This window comes from Neofelis nebulosa, chromosome 2 (assembly GCF_028018385.1).
Source record: "Neofelis nebulosa isolate mNeoNeb1 chromosome 2, mNeoNeb1.pri, whole genome shotgun sequence".
NCBI lineage: Eukaryota > Metazoa > Chordata > Mammalia > Carnivora > Felidae > Neofelis > Neofelis nebulosa.
The window spans coordinates 148487307-148502984 of NC_080783.1; the positions used below are offsets into that span (position 1 = coordinate 148487307).

Below are 15678 nucleotides of genomic sequence, written 5' to 3' on the forward strand. Positions count from 1 at the left end.
TGACTATGCCATGCTCTTTAGCACTATTAGGTCTTCATACATGATATTCCCTCTAGACTCTTTCCTACCTCACCCAACACACACACGATCTGGCAAACTCATACAGATATTTCCTGACACTGATTAAATGTGAGTTTCTTGTGAAAACCATCCCTGAACCACACAGGCTAGTTAGGTTGCTTCCTCCGAGCTTTCAAAGGATCTAATTAATTGTGGTGTCTTGTCATCTTTCCATTCTGACTGTCCCCTGGGTCTTGACATTGCTTTATTTAGTTTCACATCCCTACAGATTGTATCCACCCTGACTCCAAATGTCTTCCATCCTGGCACTCCCTGCCTATATAAACCCATACCACAGCCATCCCTCCTGGGAGAGCAGAGGATTTATTAGCTTTCTAGTCTGAGCTTTGGTATCAGACAATCCAAGTTTCCAGTCTTAGCTTCACTACATAGTAACTGCATGATCTTCAACAAAATGCCCAAAGTCCCTGAGCCTTAGTAGTACCTTCTTCATATAACTGTTATAAAGATTAAATGATGGCATAAAAATAGACATTTAGGTCAATGGAATTGCGCTGAGATTCCAGAAATAAACCCTTACATTTTTATAGTCAATTGACTTTCTACAAGGATGCCAAGACAATTCAACAGGAAAGAATAATCTTTCAACAAATGGGGCTGAGACTACTGAATATACACATCCAAAAAAAAAAAAAAATGAAGCTGAACCCCTACCTCACATCATATATAAAAATTAACTCAAAATGGACCCTAGACCTAAATATAAGAGCTAAGCTGTAAAACTCTTAGGAGAAAACATAGGAGTAAATCTTCATGAGCTTGGATTAGAAAACAGTTTTTTGATGTGATGTCAAAAACACAAGAGATGAAATAAAAACAAATTGGACTTCATAAAAATTAAAGAATTAGAGGCTCCAAAGGACATCATCAAAGTGAAAACACCACCACAGAATAGGAGAAAATATTTGTAAATTATATATCTGATAAGGAATTTGTATCCAGAATATATAAATATATAAAACTAAACAATGAAAAAGATCATAACAACCCAATTAAAAAATAGGCAAATGATCTGAATAGGTATTTCTCCAAAGAAAATATACAGATGGCCAACAAGCACATGAAAAGATGCTCAACATCATTAGTTATTACAGAAATGCAAATCAAAATCACAAGATACCACTTTACACCCACAAGAGTGGCTAAAATAAAAAATACAGACAATAATAATTCAGCAGTTTCTCAAAAAGTTAAACATAGAGTTTCCATATGACCCACTAATTCCACTCTTATGTAAATACCTAGGAATATTATACACCAATGTTCATAATAGCGTTATTCATAATAGCTTATTTTATTTTTTATTTATTTTTATTTTTTATTTTAACTTTTTTAAAATTTACATCCAAATTAGTTAGCATATAGTGCAACAATGATTTCAGGAGTAGATTCCTTAATGCCCCTTACCCATTTAGCCCATCCCCCCCCCCATACCTCCTCTAGTAACCCTCTCATAATAGTTTAAAAAATAGGAGCAACTCATATGTCTATCAATTGGTAAAGAGACAAAATATGACATATCCGTACAATGGAATAGTATTTGGTAATAAAAAAAATAGATGATAAATGCTACAACATGGATGAACCTTGAAAACTATGCTCAGTGAAATAAGCCAGGCCCAAAAGGTGGTATATTGAATTATTCCAATTATACAAAAAGTTCTAAATAAGCAAATCCATAGAGATAAAAAGTAGATTAGTAATCACCAGGGGCTAGGGAGATGAGGGGCATAGAAAGTAACTGCTGATGAGTAGGTGTCATTTCTATTTGGAGTGATCTACTGCTCTGGAATTAGATGCTGGGGATGGTTGCACAACTCTGTGAGTATACCAAAAGCACTGAATTATATACTTTAAAGAGATGGGTTTTGTGATGTGTGAAATATATCTCAAGAAAGATGTTATAAAAAGTAATTAAAATTAAAAATTTTGAGAAGATTAGAGGAGACACTTGGCACATGGTAACTGCACAATAAATGCTAGTTAGGATTATAACGTGTACCTCTGTTGCCGTGTTGTTTTTATCCTGATGTAATATCCAGATCGATTTCTGGACACTAGAACACAAGCTCATTGAAGATAGGGACTATGACTTGCTTAGAACTTTTGCCTTGTTTATTTCTGTCTCCTGAGTCCCTGGAGAGATGTTTGGCAAAGACAAAGCTGTATATAAAATACATCACATAGGATAACTGTAGGTAAATTAAAATGAATAAGTGAAATTTTCACAGACAGGTGCAGCACTCCTATGTTATACTGGGCTTAAGCTTAGACAATTCAGGAAAATACAGACCAATGTATAGGGATGCTAACAGTTCCAGGGACTCTTCACAGTTACTTGCAGCCCTGAGTATGGAAGGAGAGAAGGGAGAAAACAGAGATGGCTGAATCCTAGTGATAATCCCTTAGGGTTTCATTTGGCCTGACCATTTCACTGTCTGTTCTCCTAAGTTAAAGTTCTTCAGAAATTAATAAATTCAAAACTCAAAACAGAAAAACTCAGAGCTAAACAAAAGCCAAGGTTTTTCATTATTTTTATTCGGAATCACAATTTTCTCACAAAAAGCTGCCAGTGACTCTTTCTGAGCTCTACTAAGATAGCATAAGTTGTGATTTTGTAATTCCAGTCCCATTTTACACAGGATTCCACTCTTCCTTCCTGGCCCTATGAGAGCCTGGCAATCAGTTACAATGTATTTCCTACCAAACCTAGATATGGCCCAAAAATTCTCTCAACGTAGTACTCCAAGAAACCACTACGAACCTGTTTCACTTGCCTACTGCAGCATAACAAATCACCTTAAAACTCAATGACTTAACATAACAACCACTTTATTATCTCTCACATTTTTGTGTGTTGTCTGGGCCCAGATAGATGGTTCTTCGGCCCCATGTAACTGGGCTGCAGTTATCAGAAAGCTTAACTAAGATCAAATGTCCATGTTGGCTCATGCATATGACTGACAGCTGGTGCTCACTTTCAGCTGGGAGTTAAGATGGAGCCATCAACTGGAGAACCTCAGTTCTTCTCTACCTGATTTCTCTGTATTCCTTGGGCTTAACACAGCATGGCAGATAGGCTTCCTGAGTGGAAGCTGCCCATTCCCAAAACATCACTTTACCACATTCTTCTGGTCAAAATCAGTCATGATATCATCCACCATTCAAGAGAACGAGAAAAAGAAGTAATCTCCACATCTTTATGGGAAGAGCAGTTTGTACATACTTCCAGGGGAGGAATTGTTGGGAGCCAGCTTTTGAGAGCTACCATGGTCTGCTCTCTGACCACAGAAATTCAGGTTCCTCTCACATGCAGGAGGAACGTGATCCCTACCTAGATCTCCAAAAGTCTCATCTTATCATGGCTATAGTGTCAACTCAAAGTCTGAAATTTCATTATCTAAATTAGGTATAGCTGCAGATGTGTGGTCCCCTCTGTACAGATACTCAGGAATGGTTCCTAAAATGCAAGGACCTGTGAATTAAAAAGGTAAGTTTTCCACCTCCATACACCCAACATATAGCAGTGAGAAAGAGACAGGATAAACACAGTAGACACTCCCATTCATAAGTGGGAGAGGGATATGGGAGGCACATAGAAGTCACTGGTCCATAGCAATTCTGAAATTCTCTACTGTAAATCCTCAACTCTAAAGTCAGAGAATGTTCCTGGCAAAGGGTTCAGTTCTGCCCCCTAAAGTAGTTTTCTGTGACTCTTGGTTCTGCCTACTGAGCCATTCTTTCTTCTCCATTAGAAATGCTTTATGTTTGTGCAGAATAGCTTTCTCAATCTGCTTTCTGACCGACCATTAGAGGTTAGGGTCTCAGAGGCTACTTTTGATTTTTAACCATTTTGTCCCTTTTAGCCCATGCTGATATAATTAAGTTTTTGTAGGCTTCCTATATCAAGTTATAATTTAATCCATTAAAAACACTCACACTCATAAATCTCTCCAAAATAAGTTCCACTCTGCCTTGGGCTGAGAGTCAGGGTGCTATGAGAAAATGCCATGAAGACTCTTACAAACTCTTTTGTCAGGCTGAGACAGTATGGGAAACAGGGCCTTACGATTCTTAAAACCCTGCTGCCCATCTTAGAAGGTCTACAAAATACAATCTTAAATCTTTCTGAGGTTTTCACAAAGGGTCTTGTAACCACACCTTTGATCCAGTTTTGACCTCCAAGGCAGTGTCATGGAATTAATCTCTGCTTCCAGATTTTTATTTACTTTAAGAATTTTTTTTATAGGCTGGAGAGTTTGGGAATGAGAAGCTGTTTTATTTTCCAGCTCAGCAGATTCTGGGTTGGGAATGTTTCCTTGTGATTCTGCTTGAAAACTAAATGGTTCCTTCCCTAATTTCTCTCTCTCTATCTGTGCCTTATCAGGCACCACTAAAAGCAGTCATTTGGCCCTTCCAACATTCTGCCTGATCATCTCCTCAGGAAAATCCACAAGTTCATTAGATATATATTTTCTGTCTTCCACGTGATTACAGTGCCACTTACTGCCATTACATAATTCAGGTCAACTTTTCTCTAGCCTCCAATACAATTTTCTTATTGTTATTCGCATATCATTAACATTCTTCTCAAGGCTCTTCTGGATTTTACTCACTGTCTGGCCCCCAAACCAATGCCACGGGTTTATGTTTTTGTTATAACAATGCCCCGTTTCTAGGTAAAAATTAATGTTTTTGTGCTCTATTGTTTTTTTTTTAAGTTATTCCAAAATTTAGTTGCCTAAAATAAACATCGCTAATGTTTCTCAGAATTCTACGGGTCAGGAACTTGGATAGGGCACAGCAGAAATGGCTTATCTCTGCTTCTCATATCTTCTGCTGCGACAAGAACATCTAAACTGGCTTCTTCACTTATGTGTCTGATGCTTCAGCTAGAATGGCTCAAAAAGAGCTGGGGGTAGCTGGAATGACTTGCCTGGGGTCATATGGCTGGAGCCTCAGTTGTTGGCTGAAGTCTCCTTCATGGAATCTCAGGGTCCCTCCTCTCTCCACATGGCCTCTCCACATGGTCTATCTAGCAGGGCAAACAGACTTCTCACATGGCAGCTTAGGGCTCCCAAGAGCAAAAAGCAGACACGTCCAGGTTTTCTCAAGTTTTCAGCCAAAACTGGTACAACCACACTTCTGTCACATTTCACTGGTTAAAGCAAGTCAGAGGAGCGGCCTCAATCTGAGGGGAGGTAGTTACACAATGATGTGAATACCAGGAGGAGTGATTCACCGGGGGGAACCAATATAACCGACTATCACACAATCTACTGGAACTGCCAAGGAAGATGAATTCTGTTTGCCATTCCTGACCTTTTGCTAGATCTATTTGTTCTAGTCTGAGGCATATCACAGCTTGAAAACAGATGTGTGACATCACATAGTAACATTGCCACATGCTGGCTCTGAGGCATCTCACACTGATGCATGGCCTCTTCTTCCCCTCCCTTTACCACTAATCCCCACATATCCCTTGACAGACTCATGTAAACCATTAGTGTTTGGTTTGTCTCCTTCACTCATGTTGCCCGTAGAGCATTTTGGAGAAAACTGTTTCAGATTGCCTCAGCCAAACATCAGCTATTAATAGCAGTTCCCATTTCTGGAAGACCAACTGTTTGCACCAAAAATACAGAAAAGACACCAAATCACCCCTACCCACAGACGGAGAGCACTTGTGTCTCATCTGCTCTAGGGTTAAATGGCAGCTGAAAGCCAAAATCTGGGATAAGAGGTAAGGAACATGGAGAATTTATCTACCAGAAGGGGTCTTGCCACAGAGTCCATAGATGGGCTGCAGGAGTCTGTGTCCTTCCAAAATCACATGCAAAATTTTGGATGGTTGTGTATTTTTCTGGGGAAAAGACCCATTTGTTTTTCATCAGATTATTAAAAGGGACCCTAGGACCCAGGAAAGGCTGAGAAGCTGGTCTCACATAGAATTACATGATACACTTTTTCTGTCACTCAAGGGCTAACTTGCAACACGTCTTAAACCACACTTTCCCCTCCTCAGTATGCAGGAGTATAGGCTTGATCATTTATACATATCAAAGATAAGAACAATGTAGCCTTATTATACCCCACTGCATGAGCATTTTGTTCCTCGTTTCTGTCTTCTTATCCTTATTTTCTTTCCCTCTTTATATCCTTCCATCCCAACTCATCTCCTGAATATTCTGTTTCTAAAATATTCTAGCTGTATATATCGTCAGGACTTTACCTATTTCTAACACTAACTAGCCTGTAATAGACAGGACCTTATAGCTGGAAGAAATTGTATCCCTTATACTCATGGAATAAGTTAATCTGAGATAAGAACAAGTAGATTATAATGAAACACTGGTGCACGCTTCTGAATGCCTTTTGTCTCATTCAGAGATATGCTTTCAATAGTCTCTAAGGATAGAGTTGACTTATACTATTCTGGTTAAATTATTCTAGGGATTTTGAATAACATCATGTGTGAAAGTGCAGAAAATTTCCCTTTTTATTTACCATTTTCTGATCCTTATTGTGTATGTCCCAAATGAGACAGAGGGCAGAGAAAGAATTGATTGCCCCACTATCATGAAGAAGTGCAGTTTCTGTATATGGATACATCCACTCACAGGTACCATCAACTATTCTTGCCAGTTCAATTCATTGAACATCAAATGAACCAGGCACCCAGCTAGGTCCAGTGGTGAAAACAGAGAGGAATAAAACATTATCCGCCCTCAAGTTGGGTATGGTCTAGTGGGAGAGACAAATATATATACAAATAGGAACAGGCGCTGGAGAATCAGACCAGAGGTCTAACCTTTTCGGAGCAAAAAAAAAGGAACAAGGAATTTAGTCCTTTTTTTTCTTATTTTTTTAATGTTCACTTATTTTTGAGAGAAAGAGAGAGACAGAGTGCAAGCAGGGGAAGGATAGAGAGAGGGGGAGACACAGAATCCAAAGCAGGTTCCAGGCTCTCTGCTGTCAGCACAGAGCCCCACGCAGGGCTCAAATTCATGGACTGTGAGATCATTACCTGAGCCAAAGTCAGGCTGTTAACTGAGTGAGCCACCCAGACCCCCAGGAATTTAGTCTTTCTTCCACCTCTGCCTTCAAATCCTTCTAGAACTCTCTGCTCTTGATATTTCTCCCTTGTTGCTTTTCTTAAAGAAATCAAAAGAGGACAAGTGGAAAGTGGGAGAAGAACCTCTCACTCCAGCTTCTTGTCTTCTCTCCCTTTTTCCTTCCAAGTACTTGTCTTCCTCTTTCCGTTCTGCTTTGGTGCCCCCCCGCTCTGTTTGTGCTCCAGCCCCATCTCCTCTGCCAGGACTTCACCCCGTAGGTCCCCTTCCCCCCAAGAATGTGTGCAGATCTGCTAACACAGCCATGCTCTGCACTAGGCTCTAGAGACATAAAAATGAATCCAATCACTGTCTAGAGAAAGCTTGTTTACAAAACTCTCCATCTCCTAGGGACCTCCCTCACTTCCATATTATGTTCCTTTTTTATTTCTCCCACTCTCTCTCCTCAGACTATTTTTATTTCCATCTCAACTGCTGTTAGAGGCCTCCTATGAGAAGGAAATTATCTATAATGGAACAGGAACATTAAAAGCCTCAGTTTCCTTAGAAATTATTGAACTCATGAGGGGTTCGTGTTAGGTTTTGAATTTTGAGAACTAAGTTACGAGAAACTTTGCTTTTCTAACCAGATTATTTTAACGCTTGCCCTTTCTGGCTCTTCTTTAGATATTGGTTTTTTAAATGTCTGGTTGTTAGAATTTTCTATAGGCTTCCACTGATGCCAGATGATGAAGGAATGCCTATCCAAATTGCTAAACCTGAATTAAATATGTCCAAGATAGGAGGCCCAGAAGCATTTGACACCCACCTCTCTGCAGGGGCAAGCCTGGATGTGCATATGGAACAAGACGCTGTGGAGAGGACTCAGCTAGCCTGTGTGATCTGCTGGTGTGCAGCCCAAGTTCAAGGTAACATTAATAATAGTTATCAGTTCTTGATCGTTCTTTTGTCTATTCGTTTATTCACATAAATATATTCTGTGCACCTACTATGTAGTAGGCACCAAGCTGGATGTTGGATTCCGCCCGTGAACAAGACAGACATATTACCCGCTTCAGTGGAATTTTCAGCCTAAGCTAGGAACATGGACAAACTAATGTGCTCAGTGATTCTAAGAAAGTGCCCTGTGTGTTATGATAGCACTCTCTATGCACCAGACTCTGGGCTAGATGTTCATAACACTCTGTGAGCTAAGTACTAGTACTCTCCTCAGTTTACATGTAAGGAAACTAAGACAAACTCATCCAAAATTACAGAACTCTGAACTCAGGTCTGTCTGACTCCATAATCAGAGTTCTTATCCACCACACTACACTGTCTCACACAAAATGGAAAGACGGCACCGTGCTTGACATCATAAACTGACTGTTGTTGGACTGGGAAAGAACAAAATGAAGCAACGTTAACAGTGTCTCAAGCTACTCATCTGCAGGGAGCTCTCTTATGAGAATTAGGAATAAGATAACAACATGCTTTAAAAAGGTCATTCTGTATGACCCAGACCATTTTCTAATTCTAGAAGTGAAAAGAATCTCTGCAAAATGAATAAAAGTGATAAAAGAATTGTTTTTTAAAGAAGATTCTCACTCATTTTCACAAAGGCTGTATTCATATTTCCCCGGCTTTGTCAGAAACTCATGACTAAAAAGAAAAAATGATATAAAGACTCACTTCCCTTCCTCAGAGGAAAAAAGAGAGATCGAGACAGAAGAGACTATACATAAAAGTACAGTTAAAAAATTCTGTCTCCGGCCAAGGTCAGCAGACTGCCCAGATCCAGACAACCCCAACTGGACCCTAAAGTTTGTAAATGCCCCACCTCTCACTCCCTGGGATGTGATGGGACATATTTCTACAGCTGCTATTACCATTTGGCGGGTCAGAGAAAAGCAGCTATTCTTTGACTTTTCCTGGGAAGATTTTCTTTTACCAGCAAAAAAGGATAAAACTTAATTCTTGCAAAAAGAAGAGGTCTCAAGAAGGTGGATTGAAAAAATAATCCACTTTGGCAAGGCTTGTTTCATAAAGAATTGTCTGCTACACACTTATTTGCAGTCTGTACGTGATATCTTAAGACAGCTAGTGTATGGACTGCTTGTTGGCATGTTCAGGTTCTGGTTCTAGGTTTGGAATAACTAAAAGGGTGAATTTTTCCAAGTCATTTTACTTCCCTGGGCCTCAGTTTCCTTTTCTAGAAAATGAGAGTATTTAGACTTTATACTTCTCTTTCCAGCTCTAATCATCTGTGACTATATTTCATGAGCCCAAACTGGATAGTAACTTATCCTGATCATCTTACCAACAGATGCATCCCGATAGGAAACCAGGAAGCCATATTTATATCTGAGTGTGCAGGCCTCCCAGCTTTGATGACCTTTCTCATGCCAGGAGGAGCTTAAGATGGGGCAAAACTCAAGAGAAAATTAGTTAAAGATGGCTTGTATAACTTCCTGACCTGGGAAAACAATGAGGTTCATACCAACTAGAGGGAAGGAAACTATGTATTATGATCTGTGTCATGAGGATAATATTTTTAATATAACATCCTCATTATACCTTTTACCTCTTCTTCTAACTTAGGTCTCATAGTAGCCACTCTACATCCTGAGCACAAAGGAAGTAGAGAGAGTGAACTTCGGGCAGGAGGAAACGATGATGTGTGTATAGATGGGGACAGAGGAAGGGGTGCTCCCCTAGACTGAAGAGGAAAGTTAAAATCTGTCCTTCTAGCCCCCAGAGGACTGTGTGAAGTGTAAGAGGGCAGAGGTAGGAAAGAAATGAGGGGACATGAATGCTGTGAATGATTCCTCTCAGCCAAAGTTCTTGAGAGTTAATCATTGCTGAAAAACAAGTTACCACAAACTTAGCACCTTAAGATAACATGTATGTATTATCTCACAGGTCCTCTGCTTGGCATCTTGCAAGGGCAGCCATCAATATGACAACCAGCGTGTGTTCTCATCTGCATGTTTGGCAGGAAAGAACCCACTTCCAAACTTAGATTTTCGGCAGTCTTCATTTCCTTCTGGTTGTATAACTCGAGGCCCTTGCTTATTGGCTGATGTCTGCGGGCCCCACAGACCCTGGAGGTCACCCACAATTTCTAGAGTTCATCCACAGTTCTTGCCACATGGACTTTACCAACATGGCTACTTCATCAAGTCAGCAAGGAAAGTCTATAGAGTGAGTCTACAAGCAAGATGGAGTCTTCTACAATGTAATATAATCACATGACTGTTACTGCGTGCCTTTGCCATATTCTACTAGGTAGAAGCAATCACAGGACCCACCCATATGCAAGGGGCAGAGATTAAACAAGGGAATGAAAACCAGGAGGTAGGGAACACAAGGGGTTACCCTTAAGTCTGTCAGCCCCAAATACCAAGAGCAAAGAGGCCTCTATCCTTGTCTGAGTCTCTGGGGAAATACTGTCTTGCAGAGCATTGGCCCTACCCCCATCCCCAGCATGTGGTAGTCATATCATAGCTAAGTTATGGTTAGGTTGAGGGAGAGCTTGAGCTAATCTCCTGAAGTCTCCTTCTTGTATGGAAAGTTTCAGAAGTTCCTGGATGCTCTAGAGAAAGAATTGGAAAGTAACTGACTTGCTGGATAGTCAGCTTACCAGAAGGGTCATCACGGTAGAGCAAAATGACCCCGCCGCCAAGGACAGTCTGGGCCAGCAAGCATATGGGGGAGTCACAGTCAGACTTCAGAAGGCTACCTAGCCCCAGCTGGGTCAAAAGAGAGGTCCACCAGGCCATCACCAACCTGAGAGAAAAGAGGTCTCAAGTCTCCTGAAGCTGAAGCCAGCTGTGCAAGCACTAATAATACAGAGAAAGGACAAAATCCAGCAGGACCAGTAAGAACTCAGAGAGCATCCAAGAGCCTGATGAAGACTTCTGAGACCACTCCCAATTGCCATGGTGACAGAGCAAACTCCCCTATCTACCATCTTGAGGGGAAGGATTCCAAAAGCCTGATCATCTACCTGAAAAAGATGGTTTTAAACCAAAAGGAGACTGACATATTGTTAATTGGCTCATTTAAAGTTCACATTTGTTTCCCTACTACCTCAGGGCTGAAGGATCTTGAAGAAAATTTAGTCAGTTAGAGAGAAATAAAGAAATTACATTTTCTTTGCACAATTGGATTTTGTGAGTAAATCTGTAATCTTCCTACACCTGCTATGTAACAGACACTATACACATATGTTTTCATAGAGTACTGCCATAATCCTATGAAGTAAGTGTTATTATATTCCCATTTCACAAGTGAAGTTGAAACTCTGAGAGGCTAAGTAATTGGTGCAAGGTCACACAGCTGGTAAATGGAAAAGTTGGTATAGAACCTAGCGTTGTCTGGTTGTAATTCTTATGCTTGATTCACTGTACCTCTGTATTAGTCAGAGTAGGCTAACTCCTATAACAAGCATTCCCCAAATCTCAGTGGCTTTGCACAATGAAGTTTTGATTCTCACTGTCACAGTCCAGTGCAGGTTGATGGAGGAGGGTTTGCTTTACATAGTAATTGAGAAACTTACCCTCTTTCCACCTTCTGACTCCACCCTCCTCTAAATACTCATCCTCTCCACTCAACCAGAAAATACAGGAGGAGAGACCAGGAAGGCCTGTGTAGGGTGATTTTGTGGGCCAGCCTAGAAGTGGTACACATCACTTTTGCCAACATCTATAGGCCAGAACTAAGTGACGTGGTGCCACCTAATTGCAAAGACGGCTTGGAAATGTAGTCTAGGTGTGTGCCTAAAAGACAAAGGAGTGGTATTTGATGGACACGCACTATTCTTTGGCACACCCCGTATACCCATACCCTGAAAGATGTATATGGCATCTTTCCCACTTTCCTCACTCCAGAAGAGTACGATTTCCCTATCATTATATCTGGATGTCAAAATTCAGAAGATCAATCTGATAATAAAATGGTAAAGATAATAGATGCAGCCAGGAAACTTAAATTTGGTTTCATGATACTCTACATCTCACCATGAGTTATCTATGATAAATCTGCCTTCATATAAAGGAAACCAGCAGCTGAGGGCCATGCCTGGCATATTCTCTGGGTTGTCTGTAGGAAGAAAGTGAACTATGATTGATGCTAGTTGCTTAGTAAAATCATTGAGTGACCACAGTTTGTGATGTGTCCATGGCTTGGATGTTGATGTTCCTACGGGAGGAAAAATCCAAGACAGCTCACTTTGTTACTGTAGTCCTAGAGTGGCCTTAACTGCCTGTGCTTAAATGAGTCAGAAAACAGAGAAAATAATAGTTATATTATAATGTAGAGTACAAGTTACCATGTCATATTGAATTTTGTATTCTCAAGACTAGCAGGCACTAGAGGAATGCTTATTGATTCGATCTTACAAATAAATTTCTTTTAGTGGTCACCATATGAAGATAGGTTTAATATGTACCTCTGGCTGAGATAAGCACAATATTTTTCTTTTGGAGACCATTGATATCTTGGAATAAGGTTATGCTCGATAAATACATAAATGGGATAAATAACTTTCCACTTAGGGATGGTTGCCATGTGTACCTAACTTAGGATGAAATCAGAGATATTCCAGCTGTACTTTTTGGTGTCCTTCAAAATTTGATAGAGGAGCTGAAGAAACCGTGGCTTATAGGCGGTAGGCACAAAAAGGGCATTGATCCCCTACTCTTAATTCAAGCATAGTAGCTTTGTCTTGATCTCTTGAACACACTGGTTTACCACATAAAATCTGAAGAAAGGATACTAAGCTTAAAATCATTGGCAAACCAATGGGCTAAACCACTAGATATGCTTAGGCATCATGTGTGGCATAAATAATTCTGCCTATCTCTCTGCCTGAGAAAGGTACAATTAGGCAGGTAATGGTGGGCAACTCAAAGTCTATCTTTCTCAAAGGCAATTTAGAGAAAGGAAAGAGTGTGGGCTCGGGAAGCAGACAGACCTGAGATCAAAATATGTATCTTATTAGTTTATGTAGAATAAATTACCTGACCTTGAAGGATGGTTATAAAGAATATGCATGACTACAGACTTAAAGGGGAGACTATATGTCATAGTGATTAAGAGTATAAGGTAGGGAGTTGAATTGCCTGATTCTATCCTCTGCCTCTTACTAGCTGGGTAACCATGGGCAAGTTAGTTAACTTCACAGGCCCTCGGTCTCCTCATCTAGGAAATGGATTTAATAATAATAATCATTTCACAAGCTTGTTACAAGGATTCAGTGAACCAACATCTGTAAAGCATGTAGCATGATGCCTGGCATATATAGTATGTATACAGTGACGACTATTACAAATTGTTAATAAAGCTCCAAGCATAGATCCAGATACATAATGGCATTCAATAAACCATAGCTATAACAATTTTAAGACCAGATCTCTCCTCAGAAAAGGTAAAAATTAAAGTGAAGGAAAAAAGGGGGCATGGGTTGCTAATACAGAGTGAAAGAGTAATTCTTTTCTTGAAGAGTTGAAGATGGGTAGAAATATTAAACAAGTAGCTAAGCAAAAGAGTGGAAGTCATTCATGAGCTTAGGGACCATGGATAGACACACCTAGGACCAACTTCATGCTCAGAAACAGGTATTACCATGTAAGAAGAAAAGCTAAGAAGACTGGAATGACTCAATGGGCCTTATTCCAAAAAAGGAACAGGCTCAATAAAATACACAGTTAATGAGCTTTATTTACACATACTTTGTGTCCTGTGGGGACGACCATTCAGCTCAGAGTCAGATGCAGGCAGGCAGCTGCAATGAAGCCCAGTAAGGAGGGATGGTTAGCCCAGATAGGGGTCAACTCTTTAGTTCGGACTTTGACTTTTCAAATCAGCTCCTATATATCCTTTAACCAGAAAGTTTATAGTGTCCAGTTTTCCTGCATTAAATAATAGACAAAGAGAATAGCATATATGTAGCTCCTGCCCTCAGGCACCTCAGGATCCAAGACTCATCAGAAAATCCTTTTCCCAGGCATCCAACCAGGCAATAAGATCAGATGTTAACTTTGCAAACTCATGTTTTATTTTCTTCATATAAAAGCCAATTCCCTCAAATTATCCATTAGAGGCAAAAGAAGAGAAAGAAAAAAGAAAATGACCCTACAGTAACTTCTAAAATCCAAACTGATTCATTTCTCAAGTGAATCATTTAAATCTTAGACATGAAATCATTTGGAAAAGAGCTTCTACTTTAAGCAATTTCACTCTGTACCTTTCAACACCAAGGGATGCCACAATTTCACAAAACCTACCGCTTGTCCCATCTGCAACAAGACTTCGAGACAACCAGTCAAAGGGGCAAAGCTGAGACTAAAGGCAGGGCAGGGTTCTCATCCAATTCTGAAGAGGAAAGGGCGAACTGTAGCCAGGCGCATCCCTTCGACCTAAGCAAATAGATCCTTACGGGTGAATGGTCAGGAACTGAGTTATCAATCTAGAAGCGTTATCTGGAGACTAGATGGACTACTCATCTTCAGAGCACTTGAGTACAATAGGATGCATTTTAGTGATTACATTTTAATCTGTCTCTAGTGATCAAGGTCATCATAATAAGTGGAAATTGCCATTATGTGGTAGTTGTATGGGAACACATTCAATAACGGGCATGTCAGATGCATATACAACATAGAAGGTAGGATTGTGGGTTCGTATCCGACCATTTATTACCTGTGTGACCTTGACTTATCTCTGCACCTCAGGTTACTAATCTACTAAATGGGAATAATACGCTCACTTACCTCAGAGTGTTGAAGTGAGGATTAAACGGTTGATGTAATCCAGGTATATAAATCAATACAGCATCTGAGCCATAGTCAGCACTCTTTCTCTGTCATTATTGTCAGACAACGCAGCATGGGGTTGTTTTAAAAAGCACCATTTTCTTCCTCACATTTCACCTTTATGGTTCTCTTCAGACCCTTGAGATATAAAACAGAAAAGTTTTCTGCGAGGCTGCTACGAGTTCTTTCTCTAAGATCTTGGAATCTAGAATCCACTAGACTTGATATTAAGTCCCAGTTGTGCCCATTACTTGCTGCATGACCTTGGGCAAGGTGCTCAACCTTCTTTTTTTTTTTTTAATTTTTTTTTAACGTTTATTCATTTCTGAGAGAGAGAGAGACAGAGGATGAGTGGGGAAGACACTGAATCTGAAACAGGCTCCAGGCTCTGAGGTGTCAGCCAGAGCCCGACGCCAGGGCTCGAACTCACAAACTGCGAGATCCCGACCTGAGCCGAAGTCAGACACTCAACCGACTGAGCGACCCAGGTGCCCCTAAGGTACTCAACCTTCTTAAGTCTCAGTTTACTCATCTGTGAAGTAGGGATAATAGTTACAGCTTTTTAGAAAGAATTTGTGAAAATTAAATGAATTTCTACACTTAGCTCATTCAGTACAGTCAGTTCTATTATTATTAATATTATAAAAGTAACAAGCTTCACCTGTCTGGCTTCAGGATCTTTTTCTCTAAAATGAAGGAATTCGACTACATTAATTCTAAGATCCTTG

General features: G+C 40.1%; 1 long non-coding RNA gene across 1 annotated transcript in view; it reads right to left on the minus strand.

Annotated features, from left to right (window-relative positions):
• Positions 1-15073, minus strand: part of LOC131504427 (uncharacterized) — a 61722-nt gene extending 46649 nt beyond the window's left edge. Inside the window, exon 1 of the long non-coding RNA XR_009257990.1 lies at positions 14909-15073. This is a non-coding gene — a long non-coding RNA (uncharacterized LOC131504427). The remainder of the gene's footprint in view (positions 1-14908) is intronic.
• Positions 15074-15678: the final 605 nt, after the last annotated feature.